This window comes from Trachemys scripta, chromosome 25 (genome assembly GCF_013100865.1).
Source record: "Trachemys scripta elegans isolate TJP31775 chromosome 25, CAS_Tse_1.0, whole genome shotgun sequence".
Lineage (NCBI taxonomy): Eukaryota > Metazoa > Chordata > Testudines > Emydidae > Trachemys > Trachemys scripta.
The window spans coordinates 3,778,015-3,805,622 of record NC_048322.1 but is presented as its reverse complement, the minus strand read 5'-3'; the positions used below and the strand labels follow the sequence as shown (position 1 = coordinate 3,805,622).

The following is a 27,608-nucleotide window of genomic DNA, read 5'->3' as shown; positions in this document are numbered from 1 at the left end:
AACTCTGCAGGGGACTGAGATGCTCCCAGGGCCCCCAGAAGTAAGAGGGGCCCATATCCTGATGGGATCTGTCCACAGTCCCGCCCGCCCCCATTTCTTTTCTTTCATTCCTTTATTTACCCTTGTTTGCCGACAGTCGGCTCTTTTGCTGTTTCACCTGGTACCCCGAGAGAGGAAGAAGGTGCCCCAAGGCCTCAGCCAGAGGGTGGAGCCCTGACACACTAGAAGGACATGCCCCTGTACCACCCCTGGGGCAAGGTGTGTGACGTTATTGACATAATCTGGGATCATATAGAACATGGTTGCAACCAAGGTCCTGTAGTGGCACCAAATCTTGCATAAAGGAGGGTCAAATGAGGTGTCTAAGACAAGGTTAGGGTTTGCTGGTTATAATTATGCTGTCTGTATGTGTGTATCAATTTTGTAGTTGAAGTTGTGAATATTGGCTCTATACTGTCTGTATTTCAAACTTATGCTATGCTGCTGGGTGATGTCCCAGACGAGTTGGTGTTAGCTCTGCCTAGCCTGCTTGATGGCCCATTAAGGACCATCAGCTATACAACTGACCCATGGAAAGAAGGCAAATACACCTTGTAACTCAACAAAGTATGCAGGAACTTGCCCATGTGACTCCAGACTCCATTTTGCTGTAATTTTCCACAGTAAGAACAAAGTGGTGTTCTTACACCTGGAAAAGACTATATAAGGCTGATGCCTCATCTCCATCTTGTCTTCAATCCTGCTTCTTACCTCTGGAGGGACTTTGCTACAAACAGAAGCTCTACACAAAGGACTAATGACCCATCCCAGCTGGGGATGTTCTCCAGAGACTTGATTTGAACCTGCAGTTTATTCTATCTCTGCTACAAGCATGAACCAAGAACTTTGCCATTACTGTATGTAATTGATTCCATTTAACCAATTCTAACTCTCATCTCCCTTTTTCCTTTTATGAATAAACCTTTAGATTTTAGATTCTAAAGGATTGGCAACAGCGTGATTTGTGGGTAAGATCTAATTTGTATATTGACCTGGATCTGGGGCTTGGTCCTTTGGGATCAAGAGAACCATTTTTCTTTTATTGGGGTATTGGTTTTCATAACGATTTGTCCCCATAACTAGTGGCACTGGTGGCGATACTGGGAAACTGGAGTGTCTAAGGGAATTGCTTGTGTGATTTGTGGTTAACCAGTGGGGTGAGACCGAAGTCCTCTTAGTCTGGCTGGTTTGGTTTGCCTTAGAGGTGGAAAAACCCCAGCCTTGGGCTGTAATTGCCCTGTTTTTAGCAATTTGTCCTGAATTGGCACTCTCAGTTGGGTATCACCAGAACCAGCATTGTTACAGTTACACAAAATACCATGCTGCCCGCTAACTCTTTAACAGGCTACGTCTACACTACCCTGAATTGGCGGGTAGAAATCGATCTCTCGGGGATCGAATTATCGCGTCTCATCGGGACGTGACATTCGATCCCCGAATCGACGCTTGTACTCCACCAGCGGAGGTAGGAGTAAGGGCCGTCAACAGGGGAGCCGCGGAGGTCGATTTGCTGCCGTCCTCACAGCGGGGTAAGTCGGCTCCGATACGTCGAATTCAGCTACGCTATTCGCGTAGCTGAATTTGCATATCTTAAATCGACCCTCCCCCCCCGTAGTGAGGACGTAGTTTCAGTTGGGTCCTGCCAGAACTGCATCGTCACAGGGGACAATTGGACTCACAGAGGTGCACCCCAGAAGGCCTGAGCCCCAGCAGTTTGGCACCAGTTTGATGGGCTATCACTGGGTGCTGCCAGCAGCCTGGCACATGGAGTAGATACGGGGTGGCCTGGGGAGCAGGAAGCGGGGCAGCATCCCAGACAGCACACCGAGAAGGGAAATGGAGAGGGGACGAGGGGCACTGCAGTGAACTCAGCACCTGTCCTGAAGGCCATTGGCAGAAATTTGTCCTGTCCCTGGCCTAAGGGGGTCAGACAGTGACACAGAGATTCCTCGGCAAAGGGTCACTTGGCCTTTGCCAGCAGCTCTCACCTGAGACCTGACAAACCCATCACACCAAACATCTCTTGGAGGATGGTCACATGAGGTGTCTACAGAAAGCTCATAACTGGCCAAGACTCAATGACAGATTAATGTATGGGTCACATGTAAGGAACAAAGCATTTATATTGAAAATCTACTCTATGGACTTGGAATGGAAAATCAATCACTGAGAGGTAACAGGCCCCGGGATTGGCCCATCCACCCAAGAGGGAGTCGTCACTTCTCACTAGTCAGCTGGCAAGGTAATGCAAGGCTCAAGTGACCAGCCTTGCTCCCTCCCAAACTATCCATGGAAAACCATCGGGGCACCACCAAACACCTGGAACTGGGGAGGGAGGGGGGAGCTGAAGGCAACATAAATTTAATCATCCCAAATCCAAAATATGAATAGTTTAAAGGCACATGTTACACGTGTATGGGGTGGAGGGGCAGGCCAGAGTGTATGGGGGAAGGGGCCTGTTTGGAGGAGGGGCAGACTGGGCGGAGCTAGGGCATAGCTGGACCAGGGGCAGGGGGCCCAGCTCAGGCTACATCACCAAGGTGGCATGTGCCAGACCATATGCTGCTGCTGCTGCCTGTAATACGTGTGCAGCAGCCTAGGGCAGGAGACAGCTACTGGCTCCTACAGCGCCCAGAGAGGAGGGGATGGACAAGAAGGGGAGGCCGAGCTGCAAACGGTGGCAGGAGGAGGAGGAAGTGAAGGAGAGAGACATTTGTAGCATGACCATTATTCCCACTGCACCATAACAGAAAGTACAGGAGAGGGGAGCAGCACTTCAGAATCACCCAGCAACTACGCGGTGAGGGCACTGGATGGGGACTATTCCTGGCTCTGCCACAGGCCTGCTGGGTGACCTTGGGTAAGTCATTGCACTTCTCTGTGCCTCTGATTGCAAACTTGTGAGAGACCCACAACTGCCTATAGGGCTGCTAACTCCTCCCGCCAACATTGCTCTGTGCAAAAGTTAGGAAATTCACTTACAAAAAACTTTATGAACGCAGGAGTTAAGGTTGCCCGGAGCTGTCTGGTGCCCCTCCAGAACAGACATCAGCAAAACTCAAACTTGTCATAATCAGGAAATGCAGAGATAAGGTACACACCAATGTAATCCTAATTCTGACCCACGTGAGCAATGACCCTTTCTTTACTCCTTCAACACACCTATGTGTGATAGGCCATTTGAGATCGTGCCCATCACTAAAGTACTAGGGAAAATGACAACCATGGCACAGAATCAAGCACTTTATCTTTGCTAAGACAGAATTGGGTTTTAGGTGAGCTGCATTGTACAGGAACTACTGACACCTGTTCTACACTCAGACACTGAGCCTGCTCCCCAGAAATAGCCGCACACTTGGTCAATTGAACACCTCTTCACCCCTTTTTACAACTCTTTCATCCTTACTCACAGACGTTCCAGCTAACATTCTACATTCACTCACCCATCGTTAAGCACAGATTGCTCCCAGATCCCATCTCACTGCTGACCATTCCCATGGCAAACAGTCCCATTTCCTCCTGACAATATGCACAGCTCAGTGCAGAAACACCACAGACTGGAAGCTCAAGGTACACATGCATCTCTTTCCTTTCATTGCACACGTGGGACTCAGACCCAGATCCTCTCATATCACAATCATGCTTCCACCAAGCTGTTCTAACGCCTCTACCTTTCAGTGCAGCTACACCTAACACAGGGAGTGCAGGCAGATACCGCCCAGTGGCTGTTGCCAGCTCCAGGGGGCATAGTTAAGATTGCATTGGCATGTACATTAGCTCTGTATTTTCGAGTTTTTGGAGGTTTGACTTTTGCAGGGCCCAACATATTGCTGGGCAACCTTACCTCTGCATTAATGAAGGTGTCAGTGACTAGATGAATGTTCAGCAAATACACAGAAAGTGATGGCTCCCCATCCCTACCTGCCATTCACACAGGCAGCAAAGCCCTGGGCAAGGCAACTTGCAGAGGCAAAGAGAAGGGGCTAGAGTCAGGAAGGGGTAGCAGCGAGGGAAGACCGGCAGCTGACAGTTGGAGAGTGAAGAGGTTCGGGATATGGTAAGGGGGCAGAAGCGGCTGGGACTGGGCAACCTGGAGCTGGGCAGTCTCCATGTGGGACCACATGCTCCTCCTGTGCCCCCTTCCACACCCTCTTGTGAGTAGAGAATGACCACCCTGTCCCCACCCGCAGAGGCAGCCGTGTCTCAGGACTCTCCCAAGTTGCTCCCACTAACTCTCTTCCCATTTGGAGCATAGCTCAGGGCAACAATTTCCCACCAAGATGAACCCAGCTTACTGCTGGCTGTTCTGGTGCCGCAGGGGCCTCTGGTGGGTGAAAGGCAGAACTGCAGCACTTATCAGGCAGAATGCATCTTCTTCAGGCAAAAATAAATAAATTTTGCGCTGGATGTGAATTCTGTGCATACACAGTGGCACAGAATTCCCACGAGTAACTCACACCCTGCACATAACATAACCTGCTCATTCCCATCTCTTCTCCCTATGTCTCCGAGGCCCAGAGCTGCTGCTGTCATTAATGCACACAGGCTTTCACTCCCGTCAGTGCTGGCAAGACCCAATCCAGTGACAGGACTGAACCCTTATTTTCCCATCACATGGGACAGTCTCAGCTGAGGGGGAGGTGAAAGTGGGAGGGGGTACAAAGGGAAAAGAGTTGTTGCAGCTATGTTGATCCCAGGATATCAAAGAGAGGGATTTTTAATTGGTTCTAAAAGAAATGATCTCACCCACCTTGTCTCGCTGAGATCTGAAAGTGGCAGAAGGAGACAAACAGGAAGACAGAGCTCAGGACTCTAAACCAAACATTTATAAGCCTCTGGAAGAAACTACATTTCCCTTCTGCGCCTGGGTATGTTTGTGTCCTATATGAGGGACCACCCCATTCCTCTCACAGCAGCAAGGGGAGACTGCAGCCAGTCCCTGATGGTCCTTCCCCATCCTGGGATGTGTGTTGTGAGGAAGTTTGTGTGTGATGGGTGCATGGGCGGGGTCCCCAAACAGCTGGATCCATCTGCAGATTGGAGAGCCAGGGCAACCCCAGCACAGCATGGTGGCTGTGGGCAGGGGTAGCCATTCTGGAGCTGGGCCTCTGCCGCCTCTAGGTCCCATGGCAGATGGCTCTGGCAGCATCAAGTGGGTCCATCACTGCAGGGGAAGGTTGGGGTAGTGTCTGAGATCGGGGTGAGGATTGCGGGGTGGGGGGTCCATGCCCAGGAATGGGGGATGGAATTCACCTCCCCACCCTTCTGCAGAGCCCAGAAACCAGGGATTTATCCAGTGAAGTGAATTTCACTCTGGGTGACTTTGAGCCAGCCACAGAAAGATCCTCCTGCATTAGGTTCCACACTGGCCCAGGAGTTTACTAGTACTCCCTCCCCAGACTCCCCGCGGCAGCCAGGGATAATTAGTGGGTTATAGGAATTAGAAAATGAAAATTCATTAAGAACGATGATATTTGTGTGTTTATTATTAAATCCCCAGACACCTACCAATCCCCGTCCTTCTTCCGATGAGCTATAAATATCTAAGGGACTCAGCTACTGATCCTGCAGTGAGTTCCTGCCCCTCCCCACTTTCTATAGCAGCACTTTTAACAACAGGCCAGGGAAACATGTAAATACTTTCAATCAAATTCCAGAGCATGCACAAGTTAAAATGAAACCAAGGTTCCATCTCTCCAGGGACCTGGCCCCTAGTGCAAAATAATAGACACTCACCAGAAATCTGAAATGGCCACTTCATAACGGATAGAACGTTATTTATCTATTGACTTCAGGGAATTATCAATAAAAGAAACAACCCAGTGAAGGTGATACCCTGAGGGAGAGATCTCATGTGTCTTTACAAATCGGTATAATCTAATCTGGGACTTTATAAACTAACATGCCTTATTCATAGCCCTATGGCGATTGCCTGGTGTCACTACAGGGCAGAATTAAGGTTGGTGCCTTAGCTGTGAACTTCCATCCCCTATCATATTGCGATTGCTGTTCAGTGGGTTTAGCAACATTCATTTTGTCGATTTCTTTTTTTTAAAATTTCAATAGATGATATATTTATTTTAAGCCCTTTTTCAACGTTTACAATATCAACGTTCAGAGCTGTGGGAAGTTATGGGGATCATCAGACAACAATTATTTAATTACAGTAAATGAGATTCCCAAAGCCAAATTTTTATAACTGTTCAAACACAAATTGTCAATGTCACATGCAAAATATACAGTGTAAATATCCTTAAATCAAACTCTACTTTCTCCAGAAGCATTTCTGTATTTTACCTATATACATATTTTTTCATCTGTGTGTGTGTGTGTATATATACAGAGAAATCAACATTTACTGCAATTTATTAATAAAAATCCAATCTTTTCAAGTGTACTTTTAACTAACTAAATACTTTAATTCTTTCACTTCCGGGACTGTAGTGCTTCCTTTGAGGATAATTACATCTTCCCTGTGATGTATTTTACTCTCAGTACCGTAACCCCATTGTGAGGTAGCTCCTGTCTGGGAGCCCTGCTGAGGCCAGTGGCATTATGATCAGAAGGTGACACACACTGACACATGAGCAAAGACACATGGGGGAGGGTGGAGGATGAGGTAACATGGAGGTTACCAGGGTTGAACATGGCCCTACAGAGTGTGGGGAGCAAACTCACTCTCTTATCTTGAGACTACTAAATACGATCCACCGCACCACTCCTGAAAGACTGCAAGCCTTGGCCGGTGTCATGCTGCCTAGAGAGCAAACACCTGACGAGCCCTTTCGCCCTAAAATCGTTTTTGGCTCTTTAACATTGCTTTATGCACCACACCAGAAAATGCTATAGGGAACCAGGTAATTACAGCATAACTTCACTAGGTATCGTTTTCAGCTTTGCAATTATTAGATCCCATTTAAAAACTGGAACTGAAATAACCAAAGCAAGTTAAGAAGAGAGTGGCATCGGGCATAGGTGGGGGTAAAACAATAAAGGGAAAGAACTGACTATGGGAAAAGGAACATCCCAAACTATCAGACCCCGGGGCCCCCAGTGTGATGCGGCCGTGAAATAGGTGAATGCAGTCCTAGGTTGCATCAGGCGAGGTATTTTCGGTAGACCCAGGGAAGGGTTAGTACTGTTATACAAGGCACTGATGAGACCTCATCTGAAATACTGTGGGCCATTCTGTTCTCCCATATGTAAGAAGGATGAATTCAAACTGGAACAGGTGCAGAGAAGGGCTACTAGGATGATCCGAGGTATGGAAAATCTGCCATATAAGAAGAGACTCAAAGAGCTTGACTTGTTTAGCCTAACCAAAAGAAGGCTGAGGGGAGATATGATCGCTCTCTACAAATACATCAGAAGGATAAATACCAGGGAAGGAGAGGAGTTATTTAGGTTAAGCACCAGTGTTGGCACTAGAACAAATGGATATTGGCCATCCACAAGTTTTGGCTTGAAATTAGGCAAAGGTTTCTAACCAAAGTGAAGTTCTGGAACAGCTTTCCAAAGGGAGCACTGGGGGCAAAAAACCTAACTGGCTTCAAGAATGAGCTCGATACCTTCATGGAGGAGATGATATGATGGGACTGCCTACAATGGCATGTAGTCAGTCTGCAACTGCTAGCAGCAAATATCTCCAAAGGCCGGTGATGGGACACTAGATGGGGAGGGCTCTGAATTACTACAGAGAATTCTTTCCCAGGTGTCTGGCTGCTGGATCTTGCCCACGTGCTCAGGGTCTAACTGATTGCCATATTTGGGGATGGGAAGGAATTTTGCCCAAACTCAGATTGGCAGAGATCCTGGGTTTTTTTTGCCTTCCTCTGCAGCATGGGGCATGGCATGGGTCATTTGCAGGTTTAAACTAGTGTAAATGGTGGATTTATTTGTAACTTGAAGTCTTTAAATAACGATTTGAGGACTTTGTTAACTCAGCCAGAGGTTAGGGGGCTATTACAGGAGTGGGTGAGTGAGGTTCTCTGGTCTGTGTTGTGCAGGAGGTCAGACTAGATGATCATGATTTTCCCTTCTGGCCTTAAAGTCTGGGAGTCTATGAACTGTGCCTTGCGTTGCAGACACTGGTGGAGATCAGGTCCCCATCGTGCTGCGCATGAGAGAGAACCTGACTGAGATCAGCATCCCATTGTGCTGGACACTGCACAAAAAGAGAGGGACAGTCCTTGCCCCAAAGAGATCACAATCCAAGTAGACAGTGGGTAAGAGGAAAATAAAGAGGGGCTGTAACTTCCCCAAGGTCACCAAGCAGGTCAGTGACAGACCCCGGAACACATCCCAGTAACTCCAGAGCCCCGACACCTGCAGCCTGGAAAGGTCCCCAGACCCCATTGTATTAGGCTGCAGGAAGAGGTGGTTTGCCAATGGAGGCACAGGCTGTCTTGGCAGGGCAGCTCAGCTGCCGTCCCTGCACACAGCTGGGGGTGTGTGTCCTGGGTCAGGAAAAGTCAGTGTCCAGTCCTGTGCTCCTGGCTCACACCTCCAGCTCTCACTGCTGCCCCTCCGTTACCAGCTGCACTGTTCAGTCAGCCCCAGGCCTCAGTGAGGTCACTGTCCCCCCGCACCCCAAACCTTCGAACTGGGACATGGTGCACCAGTGCCAATCAGAGTGCACTAGTGTAAATTCTGTCTACACTAAGGGTTTGCACCAGTGCAGGGGCAGGCAAACTTTTTGGCCTGAGGGCCACATTGGGCTTCCGAAATTGTATGGAGGGCCGGCTGTGACTCCCCAAACAGCCAAGCGTGGCCCAGCCCCCCCCCGACCCCCTCCCCCACTTCTCGTCCCCTGACGCCCCCCTCCCCGGGACCCCTGCTCCATCCAACCCTCGCGCTCCCTGTCCCCTGACAGCCTCCGGACTCCCCACCCCTGACTGCCCCCCCGCCGCCCCATCCAATCCTTCCTCTCATTCCTGATTGCCCCACACGGGACCCCTTCCCCATCCAACCACCCATTCTCCCTGTCTGCCCCTGGAACCCCTGCTGCTGACTGCGCCCCGCCACCCCATCCAACCCCCCCTCTTTTCTGACTGCCCCCCCAAGGACTCCTACCCCCATTCAATCCCTTGTTCCCCGCCCTCTGACCGCTCCGACCCCTATCCACATCCCTGCCCCCTGACCGCCACCCGAAACTCCCCTGCCCTCTATCCAACCCCCCCTTCTCCCTGTCCCCTGACCGCCTCCAGAACCCCTGCTCCTGACTGCCCCATGCCACCCCATCCAACCCCCCCTCCTTCCTGACTGCCCCCCATTCCCCACCCTCTGACCGCCCCAAACCCTATCCACACCCCCGCCAACTGACCACCACCCCGAACTCCCCTGCCCTCTATCCAACCCCCCCTGCTCCCTGCCCCCTTACCGGGCTGCCTGGAGCACCAGCGGCTGGCGGCTCTACAGCCACGCTACCCAGAGCACCAGGACAGGCAGCGGCGCCGCCTGGCTGGAGCCTTCCATGCCACCGCGCAGCACAGAGCACTGAGTCAGGCCGCAGCTCTGCAGCTGCGCTGCCCGGCAAGAGCTCACAGCCCCACTACCTAGAGCACTGCGCCGGCAGCGTAGTGAGCTGACGCTGCGGGACAGGGGGAGCAGCAGGGGACGGGACGGGGCTAGCCTCCCGGGCCAGGAGCTCAGGGACCAGGGAGGAGGGTCCCACCCATAGTTTGCCCACCTCTGCATCAGTGCCTAAAACACCAGTGTGGCAGAGACCTTCAGTGCCCAAAACAGCAGTACGGTGGCACTAGAACTGGGATCTATTTCTAGCTCTGTCACGGACAACCTGGGTGACCTTGGACATGTCAATGTTTCTCCTCCCAACATTAGTCTCTTTACCCAGCTGCCCACTCACTGGGGTCTCCTCTCTCCAGAGCTGCTCACCACTCAAATCTGTGTGGTGTCCCCAGAGCTAAGGTTGTTACACTCTGGAATAGTCTTACAAGGGTGTCTGGGGAGTCTCGTTCCTTGGAAGTTTTTAAGAACAGGTAGGACAAACCTCTGTCAGAGATAATCTATATATACTTGGTCTTGCCTTGGCAGGGAGAGCTGGACTTGATGACAAGTTGAGGTCCTGTCCAGCCCTACATTTCTATGATGTATACGTATAAAAACACAACATACAGAAAAAACCCCACCACAACATAATGTCAGGAAATTCAGAAAAACAACAAAAACGAAAAAACTACACTCCACAGCATAAAATGACACAATACAAAGGAGAAGAAAGCAACACAATGAAAACTAACACACCTTAGGACAAAAGTACACTACGCAAAAGAGCTCAACTCAAACCAACACCAAACAAGCTGAGGCAAAACAATGCACCATAAAACTATGCAGCACAGCATGGGGCGATCACAGTTCCAAATGGCACCATGCAAAACAGCTCAGCGTAGAACACGACAGCACAAAAGAGAATGATTTCAATGTATGCATGGAAGGGATCTTGAGAGGTCGTCTCCTCAAGCCTCCTGTGCTGAGGTAGGACCAAGTATCCCTAGACATTCCCAGACTGGTGTACCTCTAACCTGGTCTTAGAAACCTCCAATGAGGGAAATTCCACAGGCTCCCTTGGAAGTCAATACAAGGCAAACACAGCCCAAAACAACGCTGTACACGCACACGCTGGGCTTGGGATTAAGGGGAGAGGCCAGAATTCAAATAATCTGGGTTCAGTTCCCAGCTCTGCCCCAAATTCTCCATGCAAACTTGAGCAAATTACTGTACTTCCACTCTCTGAGCTTCAGTTTCCCCCTCTGTAAAATGGAGAGACACCTCCCACCATTGGCCTATTTAGCCTTTGAGCTTTTTGTGGCAAGGACTGTCACTGTGGGCATGTCTACACTGCAATTAGACACAGGCGGCTGGCCCATGCCTGCTGACTTGGGCTCACACGGCTCAGGCTGTGGGGCTGTAGATATCCTATCCTATCTCCTAGAACTGGAAGGGACCTTGATAGGTCATCAAGTCCAGCCCCCTGCCTTCACTAGGAGGACCAAGTACTGATTTTGCCCCAGATCCCTAAGTGGCCACCTCAACGACTGAACTCACAACCCTGGGTTTAGCAGGCCAATGCTGAAACCACTGAGCTATCCCTCCCTCCCTGTTCCAGCTTGGGCTGGAGCCAAATGTCCGGCACCCTCCCACCTCGCAGGGTCCTACAGCCTGGCTCCAGCCCGAGCCCAGACGTCTACACTGCAATTAAACAGCCCCTTCACCTGAGCCCTGTGTCAGCTGCCATGGGCCAGCTGGGGTTTTTAATGGCGGTGTAGACATATTCTTGGTATCTGTTCAGCACCTGTCACAATGGGGACCCTGATTTTGGTCAGTGTCTGTGCAGAGTCCTGCACAACATGGGGCCTGATCTCAGTTGGGGGCTCTGCAACTCCCGGCATTACTGGATCCCTGATTTTGTTTGGGGTCCCTGCAGCGCCTGGCAAAATGTGGGGCCAGGATCTCTGTCAGGGACTGTGCAGTGCCCAGTACAGTGGCGGGGCGTGATCTCGGTCGGGGTCAGTGCAGTGCCAGGCCCAGCACAATGGAGGCAGCAATCTGGGCTTGTCTTGCACTGCCTGGCACAAGGAGAGCCGTGATCTCGGTCTAGGTCTCAGTTTTACCCGGCACAATGGGGGCCCAGATCTCGCTCGGGGTCTCGGCGGCGCCCGGCAGAACGGGGCCCAGATCTCACTCGGGGTCTCGGCGACGCCCGGTGGAACGGGGCCCAGATCTCGCTCGGGGTCTTGGTGGCTCCAGGAACAACAAGGTCCCTGATTTTGTTTGCCATCTCTGCAGCACCTGGCACAATGGGAACCTGATTTCACTTCGTGTTGATGTAGGGCCTAGCACAACAGGGGCCTGGAGCTCAGTCAGGGTCACTGTAGCACCCGCCACAACAAGGTCCCTGCTCTCTGTAGGGGTCTGTGCAGTTCCTGGCACGAGTGCCCCAAACTCGGTCAGGGTTTGTGCAGTGCCCGGCACACTGGGGCACCTGATCTCAGGCAAGGCCTGGGCCACGCTCAGGACCATAAGAACCTTGATCTCAGTCAGACACCCGGGGAGAAAAGCGGGAAGATTTTCAAGAATTTGATATCAGAATTTCAGACCTGAGAAGAAAATGGGGCACAAACTAAATATTTGCCAATATAAGAGAGAAGCACCAACATCTGGGAGATTTTATGTCACCATTCAACAGTTCAAGAGAAAAGAGGGGAAATTTGAGGGGATTATACAGTGATATTCAATCAACAACAGAATGGGACGGATTCTTCTTGCCTCACATTCACAGGGCCAGGAGGGAGCCCTGGGTGATGTGGCTTTCACAGGGGAAAGGAGTGGGGCTGGAGTCAGAAGGTCACTGGATGTGGGGAGGGGCTGGCTATGGGGTCTGGGAATGTGACTAGCAGAGGGGAGGGAAGTGGGGCTGCTGAGTTACGCAGGGTGGGGGAGGGGAAGTAGGTGGGACTGGGAAACCTGGGGCTGGGCCGTCTCCATGGGGGCCGTTTGCTCCTCCCTTCCCTTCCTGGGCCTTTCCATGCCCTGTTGCCAGCAGAGAGTGGCCCCCCAACCCAGCCCAGCGTATCCCTGTCTCAGGGCTCTCCCAGCCTCTGCCCATTTCAGAAATCACTCAGGAGATCGATTTCCCTCCTAAACAAGGACAAATCACTGCAGCAAAAAATGGGGGGCAGAAGTCACCCCAAACCTGCGATTTGAACACTGGCCATTGGCGAAGTGGAGGGAAAATGGGGCACAATCGGGGGAGGAGAACAGAGACCTTATCGGGGATTTGAGAGGAAAGGGGGGGGTCACCCTGGATGTTGCTCGTTGCTCTCTCGGGAGAAGGGGGGCAGGGCTGGAGAGGATGGGGGGTCCCCACGGGAGGGGGCAGCGGTAAATCCGAGGGGGTCACCGACTCTTCTCCGTCCCCGGCCATGTCCGGGCTACACAGACATTTTCCATCCGCCCATTTCCCAGGTCTCCCCCCCCCGCCCGGCCCCACGCAGGGACCCCAGTGGGGGCTGGTTCTCCCCCGTGGTGCCCCAGGGCAGAGCCCGGCCGGGCACGGGGGCGTTGGGCTCCTGCGGGGACAGCAGCTCCGAGCCCCCCGCGGGCGCTGCCCCCAGGGAGCAGATCCCGGCGCTGCGAGATGCCGGGTCCCCCCCACGGACACTGGGGCAGAGTCACCGCCCGGCCCCGCCCCCGGGGCTCGCTCCGGTACCTGGAGGCTGCAGCGCCGCAGCGGGGCGGGCAGAGCCTGGGGCGGCCCCAGCGGGAGCAGGGCGCGGGCCGGGCACGGGGGGGTTAATGGGTCTCCCCGGCACAGACCCTCCTGCTCAGCCCGGCCCCGCAGCGCCAGGGAGCAGCAGCGGGGGAGCGCTGCCTCTGCGCATGCGGGACTTGCCCCCGATCTGCGCATGCCCAGAGCTCGAGCGGCACAAAACCCTTTTCCGGCCCCGGGAGAGGCTCCAACAGCTCCGCACGAGCCAGGCAGAGCCGCAGCGCCCCGCGCGCCTCCGCAATCGGTCTCGGGCTCGTCCTCCCCCTCCCCCTCCCCCTCCTATGTCACTTCCGCTCCCGGAAGCGTCAGGAACTACACCTCCCAGCGAGCCCCGGAGATCGCTTCAGCCCTCTTCATCTCAGGGAAGGGAGGGTTTCAGCAGCGGTTACTGCGCATGCTCCTTTCCAGCCTCATTCATCCTCCCCTCGCTCCCGGTTAACGTTACTATCGGTGCTGCTGCCGTTGTATCAGCACAAAACGCAGCCCTCCCCTTTTGCTACTGGGAGCGGTTTCTGCCACGCAGCGTAGCAGTTTGATAAACTGTTTGTTAACTTGCTACCGCCTGTCCATGGGGTTGCGAATCAGGAGGGGATGGGGTATGTGGTCAAAAACGATCCCGATCTGCTTCCTGACCGGAGTGGCCGCTTTCATTGCATTCGTGAAAGGGGAGGTAGGGTTTGTGGGTATGGAGCGTGCCCCTGAGCCCAAGTTGAGACCACAGTGGCCCCTTTTCATTTTTTCCACTGGTTTCTCCTTGCTTAGTTCCAAGAACTGGGCTGCTCATGCACCTGTCACTGGTCCAGGGATGGTTGCAAAACGGGAGGGATGGGGTTTGTGGTCAAAAACACTCACGGTCTGCTTCCTCTGGGGGATGGTTGCAAAATGGGAGGGATGGGGTTTGTGGTTGTAGCGGGGCGGCCTGGCTTCCAGGCGCCCCAGGAAGCGATGAGCCAGAAAAGCCACCAGAGTGGGCGGAGCCACCGCGGCCTGTCCCCGCCCCCCGGAAGTCAAGGGGTGGGACAGGAAGTATAAAGGCCAGGCCCCAGCGGTCAGTAGCTGGCCGGCAGCGGGAGAGGACAGACGCTGGTGCCCGAGCTCCCGCGGACCTGAGCCTGCCGAGAGCCCGGTACCCTGAGAAGGACTGACCGAGCCTGCCAAGAGCCCGGTACCCTGAGGAGGACTGGCTGAGCCTGCCGAGAGCCCGGTCCCCTGAGGAGCGGCCTGAGCTTCCCCCCGCCGAGGGCCCAGAGGGAGCGACAGACCTACCTGGTGCTCGGGGCCCAGAGGAGCCCATGATCTGCGACCCAGCAGACAGAACTCAGGAGGAGCAGGTACCCATGGAGGAGGAGATGGGAAGTGGCCTGAGGATAGCAGACCCCGAACCCACGTCAGTGTGTTGCGGTCAGGATCCCCACTGACTGCGCGGCAGACGGACTGCTGCGGATAGGGCCCCGCCCTGACCTAGGGCCTGGGCTAACCCAAACTGACCCAGCCCCTGCTACAAGGCCTGGGCCACTGACTGACTATTGGTGTGCTGCCCCGCCCTGACCCAGGGCCGGAGCTGTTAATTGTGTGCTCAGTCCCTGCATAGGGGCCTGAACCCTAAACTGTTCGTTGTGTGCTCAGTCCCTGCATAGGGGCCTGAGCCCTGAACTGTCAATTGTGTGCTTAGCCCCTACCCAAAGGTCGGGGCCCTAACTGTTATTCGCTTTGTAGCGGGGAGGCCTGACTTTCAGGCGCCCCAGGAAGGGACGAGCCCCACCCCGGAACTACTACACGTGGCAAGCCAGGCAGGAGACCCGCCCAGGATGTGGGCGCGAACCCTCGACTCCGGGGAGAGAGGGGCCGGGGGGAGAAAGATCCCCCTCCCGAGACATGGATCTGTCCTAGCTCTTGGCCCTGGTGACAGAAACCCAGGAGCGGCAGCAAGCGGCCCAGCTGCAACAGCAAAGGGAGCAGCAGGCCGCCCAGCTGCAACAGCAGCAGCAGCTCATGGAGCAGCTTGGAACTCAGCGGAACCAGCTCATGCAAGACCTGGTCACCCAGCAGCAGGAGTTCCAGCGGGAACAACTCGCAGCGACGCTGGCCCGACCCGGAGAGGCACAGCCTGGAGGCGCAGCTGGGACTACGCGGCCCAGCCCCCCGATCCGGCTGACGAAAATGGTACCCGGTGATGACCCCGAAGCCTTTCTCGTCACATTCGAGCAGGTGGTCGTCGTCGCCGGTTGGGCCCCGGAGCTATGAGCTTCCATATTAGCCCCATACCTGACTGGGACGGTGCAGATGGTCTACCGAGGCCTGTCGGTGGAAGCCGCCCAAGACTACAGCCAAGTAAAGGCTGCCATTCTCGATGCCCTGGATGTGAGCCCCGAGACTTTCCGCCAGCGGTTTAGGAGTCTGACCTACCCCACGGGGGCCCGACCTCGGCAGGTGGCCCAGGAACTCGGGGAAACCTGCAAGCGGTGGTTACAACCCGAGCACTGAACATCGGAGGAGGTAATGGAACAGGTGCTGCTAGAGCAGTTCACCCATGTTCTTCCACCACGGGGGCGGGCCTGGGTCCTCCGCCACCGACCAGCGACCCTGGCCGCTGCCGTGTCACTAATGGAGGACTTCCTCGCGGCTGACACGCCGATAGGCCCGGGACTCCGAGGGGCCCCACCCGGGGCGGAGCGCCCTACCCCCGAGAAGAAAGGGACACCCGCTCGAGCGGCTTCACGGATTTCCTCCTGGGAAGCAGAGGGTTGGACTCGGGCCCCGGTGGCACCCGGGCGACCCGCTCGGATCCCGACCCCCATAGGGCAAAAAGACCACCGAAGTCCGCCGGGACCCCCCCTGGCGTCCGGCCCCGGACGGGGTGGGCCACCCTGGGGCCCTGTTTCTCCTGCGGGGAATACGGCCACCTCCAGCGGGATTGCCCAGGGCTGGAGTGTACCTTTGGCCAGGTCTGTGCAGGGGAGGCTCGGGCCCGTCCTTCCCAGGCGGCTAAGATCACCGTGCCGGTGGTCCTTGAAGGATATCCGACGGTGGCCCTCCTCGACTCGGGCTTCGGACAGACGCTAGTCCACCAATGCTTCAGCCCCCCGGCTGACGCCCGATTGGGTGAAATTCGCCTGCAGTGCATCCATGGGGACGTACGGCCCTACCGGAGTACCCAGGCCCAGCTGACGATCAAGGGGGTCACCCGATCAATGGTGGTGGGACTGGCCCCACGACTGGCATACCCCGTGATCCTGGGCCGAGACTGGCCGGAGTTTCCAGCAATCCTCCGCCGGCACGCAGGAGACGACCCGCGGGCCGTGCCCGCCTTAGAAGGGGAGGCCCCCGAGAGTGAAGGAGAGGAGAGGGAAACCCCCGAGCCAACCAGCTCGGCCGGAGAACCAGAGGATGCTCCCCCAGGCGCGGCGACAGATTCCTCGCCCACCATGGACTTCTGCCGGGACCAACGGGCCGACCCCACACTGCAGCGAGTATACGAACAATTGGCCATGGCGAATGGGACTGTCCTCGACCCCGGTCGAGCGGCCCAGTGGCCACACTTTGAGTTGCGGCAAGACCGCCTGTATCGGGTCGAGCAGGACCCCCACACGGGGGAGACCCGAACCCAACTCCTCGTTCCCCGGCGTCATCGACAGTCCGTCATGAAGTTGGCCCACGACGTCCCCGCGGCTGGGCACCTCGGTCACTAGAAAACCCTGGCCCGGATTTTGGGACGCTTCTTCTGGCCAGGGGTGTACCAGGAGGTGAAGAACTACTGTAATTCCTGCCCGCGCTGCCAGTTGGCCGCCCCGGCCCGGACTCCCAAGGCCCCGTTGATCCCGATGCCCCTGATTGAGACACCCTTCGAGCGCGTGGCCATGGACCTGGTGGGGCCCCTTCCCAAAAGCAGTGCAGGGTTTCAATACATCTTGGTGATGTTAGACTATGCTACCCGGTTCCCCGAGGCGATTCCCCTCCGGAACATTACAGCCCGCACCATCGCTGATGAGCTAGTGAAGATTTTTGCCCGTGTCGGCCTACCCCGCGAGATCCTCACGGATCAAGGGACAAACTTTACGTTGCGGTTGCTCCGCCAGGTGTGTGAGCTTCTGGGGGTCAAGCAACTGCGAACGTCAGTCTATCATCCCCAGACGGACAGGCTGGTCGAGAGGTTTAACCGGACCTTAAAAGACATGCTCCGTAAGTTCCCCCCGGAGGACCTTCGCCGATGGGACCAGCTACTCCCACCCTTGCTCCTAGCGGTCCGAGAGGTCCCCCAGTCGTCGACGAAATTCTCGCCGTTCGAGCTGCTCTACGGCCATCGACCACGAGGCCTATTGGACCTAGTGAGGGAAACTTGGGAGCAAACCCCCTCACCGGCCCAGGGCCTCTTAAAGTATGTGATCCAGCTCCAGGAGCGTCTTAAGCAGGCTGGAGACCGGGCCCAAGAGCATTTGAAAGCCGCCCAGGAGACGCAAGCCCAGGCCTACAACCGGGACGCCCAAGCACGGGACTTCTTACCCGGAGACCGGGTATTACTCCTTCTCCCCTCCAGTGAGTCGAAGGTTCTGGCTCGCTGGCAAGGACCATATGAGGTGGTCCGGAAAGTGGGCCCGGTTACATATGAGATCGACCAGCCCGACCGGAAGAAGCGGATACAGCAGTACCACATCAACCTGCTCAAGCCCTGGCGGGAACGAGAAGGGCTTTTGATTAACCCCTACCCACCAGAGCCCGAGCTAGGGCCCCAGGTAGCCCATACCCGGGACCCTGAGGAACCCCAACTTGGGGAGACCCTGACGGAGGAACAACTCAAGCAAACCCGGTGCCTCCTACGAGCATTCTGTTACACCTTCACTGCCCAACCAGGAGCCACCTCCCTGGTGTACCATAGGATCCAAACGGAGCCGGGGGTGGTGATTCGCGGCGCGACCAGACCCTTGCCTTATCACCGGAGAGGCGCCGTGGATGAGGAAGTACGGGCGATGCTGGACCTGGGCGTGATTGAACCATCGCACAGCGAGTGGCGAAGCCCCATCGTGTTGGTACCGAAGCCCGACGGCTCCCAACGGTTCTGCATCGACTTTAGACGTGTGAACGCCATCTCCAAGTTCGATGCCTACCCCATGCCCCAGATAGACGAGCTGTTGGCTCGGTTAGGAGGAGCTCGTTACATCACGACCCTGGACCTCAGCAAGGGGTATTGGCAAATCCCCCTGGATCCTACTTCAAGGGAGAAAACTGCGTTCGCCACCCCTACGGGCCTATACCAGTTTACTCTAATGCCCTTCGGCCTCCACGGAGCCCCGGCCATGTTTCAGCGCCTGATGGACCGCCTCCTCCAACCCCACCAAGACTACGCGGCGGCCTATTTGGACGACGTAGTCATTTACAGCCCGCAGTGGGAAAACCATCTGGAACAGGTTGCCGCCGTCCTGAGGTCCTTGCGGGCCGCCGGGTTAACGGCCAACCCGAAGAAGTGTTGCATCGGCCGACAAGAAACTAAGTATCTGGGGTACGCTATCGGGCACGGCCAGGTGAAACCACTGGTGGACAAGGTGCAGGCCATTGCGACCTGCCCCCCGCCCACCACGAAACGGCAAGTACGCCAGTTTCTGGGGCTAGCGGGGTATTATCGACGCTTCATTCCCCACTTTGCGGCGATCGCAGCCCCCTTGACGGGACTCTTAACGAAGGAAAGCCCCCGGCAAGTGGTCTGGACCCGTGAGTGTGACGAAGCCTTTCAAGCCCTCAAGACAAGCCTGTGTCAAGAGCCAGTCTTATATAGCCCCGATTTCAAGCAGGCCTTCATCCTGCAAACCGACGCTTCGGAGGTGGGTCTCGGGGCAGTCCTCTCCCAAGAGGTTGGCGGCGAAGAGCACCCGGTCCTTTACATCAGTCGGAAGCTCTTCCCCCGAGAAAAGAACTATGCCGTGGTGGAAAAGGAAGCCCTAGCCGCGAAGTGGGCTTGTGATGCCCTGCAGTAGTATCTCCTGGGAGCCCCTTTCATCTTGGTCACCGACCACTCTGCTCTCCAGTGGTTGGCCCGCATGAAGGACCATAATATGCGGCTGCAGCGGTGGTACTTAGCGCTGCAACCTTATGCCTTCACCGTTCGCCATCGGGCTGGGAGAGACCACGCAAACGCCGACTTCCTTTCCCGCCTAGGAGGTATGGAAGGGTCTGGCCCCGGTACCCGGGAGCCAGCCTTGAGGGGGGGGCCGTGTAGCGGGGCGGCCTGGCTTCTAGGCACCCCAGGAAGCGATGAGCCAGAAAAGCCGCCAGAGTGGGCGGAGCCACCGCGGCCTGTCCCCGCCCCCTGGAAGTCAAGGGGCGGGACAGGAAGTATAAAGGCCAGGCCCCAGCGCTCAGTAGCTGGCCGGCAGCGGGAGAGGACAGATGCTGGTGCCCGAGCTCCCGCGGACCTGAGCCTGCCGAGAGCCCGGTACCCTGAGAAGGACTGGCCGAGCCTGCCGAGAGCCCGGTACCCTGAGAAGGACTGGCCGAGCCTGCCGAGAGCCCGGTACCCTGAGGAGAACTGGCCGAGCCTGCCGAGAGCCCGGTATCCTGAGGAGGACTGGCCGAGCCTGCCGAGAGCCCGGTCCCCTGAGGAGCGGCCTGAGCTTCCCCCCGCCGAGGGCCCAGAGAGAGCGACAGACCTACCTGGTGCTCGGGGCCCGGAGGAGCCCATGATCTGCGACCCAGTAGACAGAACTCAGGAGGAGCAGGTACCCATGGAGGAGGAGATGGGAAGTGGCCCGGGGATAGCAGACCCCGAACCCATGTCAGTGTGTTGCGGTCAGGATCCCCACTGACTGCGCGGCAGACGGACTGCTGCGGATAGGGCCCCAGGCTGGAACACAGTGGAGTGGGTGGGCCTGTGTTCCCCCCTGCCACCCCGCGCCGGGTGGCAGTCTCTCCTCCTCCTTGTCCAAGGGGCCTGGGCCCCTGACAGACTATCTGTTGGCTGCCCCGCCCTGACCTAGGGCCTGGGCTAACCCAAACTGACCCAGCCCCTGCTACAAGGCCTGGGCCACTTACTGACTATTGGTGTGCTGCCCCGCCCTGACCCAGGGCCGGAGCTGTTCATTGTGTGCTCAGTCCCTGCATAGGGGCCTGAGCCCTGAACTGTTCATTGTGTGCTCAGTCCCTGCATAGGGGCCTGAGCCCTGAACTGTCAATTGTGTGCTTAGCCCCTACCCAAAGGTCGGGGCCCTAACTGTTATTTGCTTTGTAGCGGGGCGGCCTGACTTTCAGGCGCCCCAGGAAGGGACGAGCCCCACCCCGGAACTACTACAGTGGTGGAAAACACTCCCGGTCTGCTTCCTCTGGGGGATGGTTGCAAAACGGGAGGGATGGGGTTTGTGGTCAAAAACACTCCCGGTCTGCTTCCTCTGGGGAATGGTTGCAAAACGGGAGGGATGGGGTTTGTGGTTGAAAACACTCTTCTTCCTCCTGGCTAATGTGCCAAATTGATCTATTGCATGATTGAGGCATGCTGTTTCACTGTTTTGTGTGTGAATCCGTGAAAAGGGATTTTTTTTACTTTACTCTTCCAATTTGCATCATATACATGGACACAAATACAGAGAACAATTTTTTAAAGTAAAAAACATTTATTATAATCTGGTATATACATGAAAAATGTCTTTTGGTTGCATTATGTTTTGAACAAGAGGCATTTAAACAAATTTTTGGGGGGGGTAAAGAAGTGAACTATGCACATTTCTTGCAGTTGTACTCTTTCTTGGCATCAGTCAGGTAGTCTTGATTGGATCCTTCTGTAATGCAGGGCATATGTGCCCATCTCTTGCAAGAATCACACTGTACCTTTGATAAGTAACAATTAAGAAATGAATTCACAGAGGTTATAATGTTACACATACTTTTCCTTCACTCATGCTATTCCTTCTACATGTCAGCATTACCTAACATATGTATGCCTATCAGCATGAAGAAAATGTTTACTGATGTGGATTTTTTACAAGAATCATGATCCTTCGGCAGTTTATGGCATTTATTTATCATATAATTCTATGTTTCTTACCATCGTGCAATCCTCACTTTCCTTTTCACAGTTGACGAGGTTGCAGTATATGCAGTAGTCTTCCACGTTTTCTTAAAAATATATATATCGTTATGAAATGAATACATTATGACCAAAACTGAAAATGCAAATCTTCATTTATTAATTAATGTCAGTATTTTAATCCAGTCAATGGTTTGAACGTGTCTTTTCCATTTTTGTGACTCATATTTTCTCAAATTTTTAGTTTACTGCCCCTGTATCTAAAAATGCCAATTTCATTTAGCTGGCCGATCAATAGCAATCATCATTCACCTGATTCAAATTTTTGTGTACTTAAGGATATTATTGGTTCATAGTCACCATTACAGAACCAAACCTGAGAGATATCCCACTTTAAGGGTATTAAGATAACTGTCTGCTATGTGACATAAGTCCACTCTTCATGTTATCTTCACATGTGCCTAATGAGACAACAGTACATGGTAGAAAGTAATTACCTGACTCCTTCATTAGAAGAATTGCTATATGTCTTCTAAACGCAATATTAGCCTCTTGTGTTGTTTCTACCATACTTATGTCTTTGTGCTCCAAATATGCTTCTGCAAACTAACAACACTGATATTTAGAATAAACATCATAATTACCAGAGGTAAAAGTGGGCCGGTTCAGCATACTGGTAAGACCTAGCAACTTGTACCGGCCCTTACACGGCTGACATTACACTTCCGCTGTGGTAGTGCTTTATGCTTTAATGTTGCTGCCCACTTTAGCACCCTCCCCCGCCCCCCTGCATCAGCGGCCCTGCCATAGGGTCCGGCAATGCTGTTGGATGCTCCTGGCAGGGCTGCCAACAGTGGGGGAGCAAAATGTGCCCTGGGTTCCGGCGATTTATAAGGGCCTGGTTCTCCTGGCCACTGCAGCAGCAGCTGTGAGGAAGGGCTGGCTGGTGGAATCTGGCCCCCCAGCACCGCACCTTCCGCTGGAGACCCCATCCCTTCTGGGGGTCAAAGCCCACCCCACACACCTTGGCAAGGACGCTGGTGCAGTGCCCACTGGTAATCTCCGGCATTTACTTTCACCCTGGATAATTACACAAACATAACAAATAATAATGGCAATTTGTTATTCAATACCTTTAAGATGAGTGGTCCGCAGTTGTGGCCATCACTTTGTCTGGGATGATGAACAATTTTACTCTTCCAATCAGATGAGGATTTTCCAGTTAATCGTTTGTTGAAGTTTCTGAAATTTTTAGAGATTACATTAGCAGACTGCATAAATGAGCTTTGCTTTCCCTTTTTTCCCCCTCCGGTTTCTGGACATAGATAAAAATCCATTCTCTCTCTTTTTAATTAATTATGGAAATTACTTATTGCTCACATATATACACACTTGCTTTCATATTATTGAATCACTCTTACACAATGTATCACCTGATTTGCTGTGCCCCATGTTGATGATAATACATTCTCAATCATATAACATGCTACTGTTTCATGTCCACTTTCTGTTAAGTCGTTCCCCAGAGTCAAATCACACAAGTTCACTCAAAGTCCATTACTAGGCATATTCACTACAAGTACATGCTGTTTCAATTTTTATTTGTAGCTACTAGGAAGATATTAGTCTCACAATTGTTACATTCCCTTCAAAAAAATTTCAATGGAACAGTTAATGTCCACTGTAACAGTAAGTATCTAATAAATCACCTCCAATTCCTCAGGCATGTTCTTTCATATCTCATCTCATCACACAAGGGGTCAATTATTAACAATTCTTTTTTTTTCATCGAGGCTATCTGTGAGTTTAAATATATTCACAAATTATATTGGTAATGTGATTATTTCAAACATTTTATAATGATTTACAAACGAAAATATGTTCATTGCATAATGATTTTTGATAATGTCTCAGTAACACAGAAGAGAAAAGCATATTGTGAAATCATTGATCAATTCATTACAGAATGTATTCTTCCAAGTTACACTCACAACAAAACTTGACAGTAGTATTTTATTTTTAACATTCACATTCCACTTTCCTTTGCATGCGCTGAACTCACTGAAAACCCGCAACCCGGGAAATTATATCACTGCTACCATAGTTGGGTTACAAATCTCTCATTTATTATAACATTTATTGACCATAATCCACAACTGCAATACAAAACATCTTACCGCAAGAACCCAATGACCTGGTGTGTGGTAAGGAAGCAATAATATATCATTTTGAAGTAATTCACTCTGTATTTATTAAAAATAAATAATTAGAAATGCAATTATAGTTTCCAGTGAAGCAAACAATGAAATGTACATTATACTGTATTTCCCAGTTTCATTACATGCATTGTTATTAGACTACTCCTCCACATCAAACACACCATTGTATTTGCTGTTTCACACTGTGTTTAACTCAATTAATGAAATTGTGCTTTGCTCATGCTATGTATGAAAGTGTATTAGCATTTACCTTCACTTTAATTTGTGGAGCTCTGCCTGACAGAATGACAGTAGAAACTACTGATGAGATGGCTTGTACCTGTTGACATTCAACAAAGTTATTAATGCATTAATAATTGTGGCACATGAAGAACATAATGAATTTAATATAGACAGACATGCAAGGGATCTTTAGTGTTACAAATCAGATATGTATATATAAGAGAGTTCTATAAAAACAAAAAGATTTGTAATCAATGTGTTCTGTCTTACTTGATGTAAAAACCAACTAAGCTGTTCGCATATTTGTGTTCAATTAATGGACCCACTGAACTGTACAGCAAAACTAATGTGGCCCTGGATTGTATGTCCGATATGCACTTCCAAATACATTTCAGTAAATGTTTGGCAGCAGTAAATATACAGAAATGTTGCAATTTCAGGTTTATTTTGATATTTCAAGGATATTTGGTCTTGAATATGTTGTGCCACATATTCACGTGACTGTTTACTTACTGAATCAATGTATACTTTCATGTATCATCACAGTAAGTAGCCTACCTTTCCATCTGCTTTCTCGACCACACAGCTCAAATATGCATCAATAACCTACAACGCGTGATGAAAGAAAAGGCACAATTTCAATAATATTTGATGAGTTAATCCCATTAACAAATACATGTTTAGTGTTACTTAAATGTACCTCATCACTTAACCAGTTTCTCGGTTTCAGGCAATGAAATGAGGAGCCATACAATTTTATGTTTCTCACTTTGGCCTCCAGTCTCTCTGTGTGTTTGTCAGTCATTACAAATTTGACTAGGAAAAACATATTAACACATATTACATGCATGGTAATACAGTTTCCTTTTTCTGTTTTACTACTGTGAATGCCGCCATTTTGTACATGAAAACTTTTAACATAGTTCCATTTATGAAGTATTTTAATCTGTTTAAGAAATGTGCAGTAACCAATTACCTTTCAGAATCCATTGCTTGTTTTCCATGTCCTCCATAAGCACGTCATCAAAAATGTCATCCGCATCACTTGTATCATTCTTTGAAACATCTTGCCCTATATACTCCTCCTCTTCCATTGCTGTGACCTCTATGTTTTTTAATGTGCTGTCATGAGATACAGTACCAACCACTTTTCTAATTTCTTCTGTGGGTATTTCTGGTTCAGTGTCACCAACTGCAATTTCAGTTCCGAGTTTTCCCTCTGATGTGCTTTCAGCAGCTAATGTTGGTGGCTCTTTGAATGGTTTTAAGTGTGCAATACTGTACATGGTTCCTAACTGTTTCCCTGAGATGGTTTCTAATTTCACTCTCTTACCCTCAACTGTCGTAATTTTGTATGGTCCCCGATAGTTAGATTCCAGTACTGCTCCTTTTCTTGTTCTCTTTCTAGTGTTCAGTAACAGAACAGAGTCACCAACAGCAAAGGTTATTTCCCCATATTTAGAAATCTTTCTTTTAGCATAATTTCTTTGTTCTTTTTCTTGTGCTTTAGAAATGTTACTTAGGGCCAGTGCAATGTCAGCCTCATGTCTCGATTTCCTATTGATGCTGTAGTCTTTGCAGCATTCTTCCTCAAGTGTATCCAGATCTGGGATCTTTGGAAAATTATGGAGAAGGGGTTGTATTTGTAAAATGAAGACACAGTTAATGCCATGTGTACATGAAAGGTGCTGGTAATAACATACACTTACCGTGTAATTCTCTGAGACTTCTGGAAACCGTGGGTCTGCACAAAACATTAGTCGAAATGGTGACATTTTTGTTGATGCGTGTATTTTAGTCCTCAAAGAAAACAAAATGGGGTCAAGTAATTTATCCCAATTACTCCCGTTGTCATCAACCATCTTTCGCAATGCTCTGTAACAAATGAAAATTGATTTGATTTAAAAAAAAAAAAAAAAAAAAAAAAGGAACAAGTACAGTCTTGGTTGAAACATATCATACTTAATCCAAAAGGTGTAATACATAATGAAAAATACGTTCAAGGCAACACATTGATTTTGAAGATTTTTTTGTGAATTGCATCTTCTAGCATTGGACACTCTACTTGCCATTAGTTCTGTAATATTCCCACCCATTCACTTACCTTTTTATGGATTTATTAGCGTTTTCAACCAATCCATTGGTTTGTGGGTGGTACGGGCTGGTGAAGCTACGTTCTATTCCCATTCTTTCACAAAAAATCATGTTTAACTGAAAGAAAACAAGTTACACCATAAACTTACATATAGACTTGTGTTAAAAGTAGTGGCAAATATGAAAAGGAACATTCCTTATCTGTAATTAGCAACTGGAATAGCCCATGTTTTCATATTTGTTTTGGAAACAAGTAGTTGTGTGTTTCTTTGTTAGATATGAAGACACCAAAAAATATTGTTATAGCAACACTGACAGTGACCATTAGCAGTTTATAAAAAAAAAAAAAGGTTGGTGATTGTTTGAGATCAATGAGTGACCTGATAGTGAGTTTGACTACATAGTACAAATAACCAGAAAAAAAACAGTCATTACCTTATTATTGAATTCCGAACCCTGATCTGTCAGTATCCGCTCTGGGCATCCACGTCGAACAATCAATTTGTACATGTTCTCTACCACCTCGTATGCTGACTTACTTCTAAGTGGAAAGGCTTCCAGCCATCTTGACAGATAATCTATGACTGTCAGTATATACTGGTATCCATCCTTTGTTACTGGTAATGGTCCTATTAAATCCATTTCCAACAATTCCCAGATCCGAGTGACCTACATACAAGGGTACCAGTTACAGTCATACTACACATGTTTATTACTAAATGTTCTCAATAAACCCATATGTCATAAGCAGAGTACACAGTGTAATATGGTTACAACAGCCATAGAATCAGAATGAAAGCCCACTCTTAAATACAGAAGAGAAAGAAAGAAAACAAACAAACAAAAAGAAGTACAGGAATGGGTTATGGAAAACAATACAAGAGTAAAGCTGAAGACATATCCCCAGCCAGTGCAAAGGCGCATTAGAGGTAATTGCTGCACTATGCTGTTCCACTTGTACGCATTGGACTCGTTTCAAAATCAAAGCCTCATTGTATTGCAGAGATAACAATGGATAATGATAAACAATAATGTGTCCGATTTCAAAATTCACCTTTATGCTTTTCAAGGTGGTATCCATATTTAATTCCTTTCCCTGTTTCTGGCAAGTAAGACATCGTGCAACCTGTTTTTGATGGAAAAATATGATGACATGAACATTTCGTTATGGAAATAGTATCGCAAGGGAACTGAGTTCACATTTGCACACCAAATATACTTTTATATTTCTTTTATACATTTTGAACTTCTATTTCAATTGTAAATAGCATTCTTCAGGATTTAGTTTCATTACTTTACATACCCAATTGGCAATGTCTCTTGTCATCCCTGGCCAATAGTATTTTGATGTCAGCAAATTCCTCGTATTGAATGTTCCTAGATGTCCACCCAATGGACTGTCATGGTAACTTGCAAAGAGTTTTAGGGCTTCTTTCACAGTATGCACAACGACAACTTTTCTTCCTTTTGCTGAATGGAACAATGTCCCCTCTGTTGATCATAGAAGATGGAGCACGGAGGATGATTAAGGTTTATTGGGGCCCTGGGCCAGAGCAATTGTTGGGCCCCTACCCACCCTGTCCGCTGGCTGCACCACATATGGCCCTATCCCTTTAGTCCTCTTCCCCAGGATCTCTGCCATGTTCCACGTCGGCTCCCCAACATTTTGCCTGCCCCACAACTCCTTTGCTCATTTCCCACCCACCCCGCTCTTCCACACAGCACCAGGACTGGAGAA

At 51.1% G+C, this 27,608-nt stretch overlaps 1 protein-coding gene and 2 long non-coding RNA genes across 4 annotated transcripts in view; 1 reads left to right on the top strand and 2 right to left on the bottom strand.

Annotated features, from left to right (window-relative positions):
• LOC117870001 (zinc finger protein OZF-like) overlaps positions 1 to 27,608 on the top strand; it is an 876,360-nt gene that overhangs the window by 455,720 nt on the left and 393,032 nt on the right. The window lies entirely within an intron of this gene.
• LOC117870097 lies at positions 21,012 to 22,561 on the bottom strand. Its single transcript, XR_004643926.1, has 4 exons — positions 22,469 to 22,561; positions 21,833 to 21,941; positions 21,354 to 21,424; positions 21,012 to 21,136 (listed from the first exon to the last, which is right to left on the bottom strand). It is a non-coding gene; the product is annotated as an uncharacterized LOC117870097 (long non-coding RNA).
• On the bottom strand, positions 26,243 to 27,242 carry LOC117870100. Its single transcript, XR_004643929.1, has 3 exons — positions 27,174 to 27,242; positions 26,925 to 26,996; positions 26,243 to 26,539 (listed from the first exon to the last, which is right to left on the bottom strand). It is a non-coding gene; the product is annotated as an uncharacterized LOC117870100 (long non-coding RNA).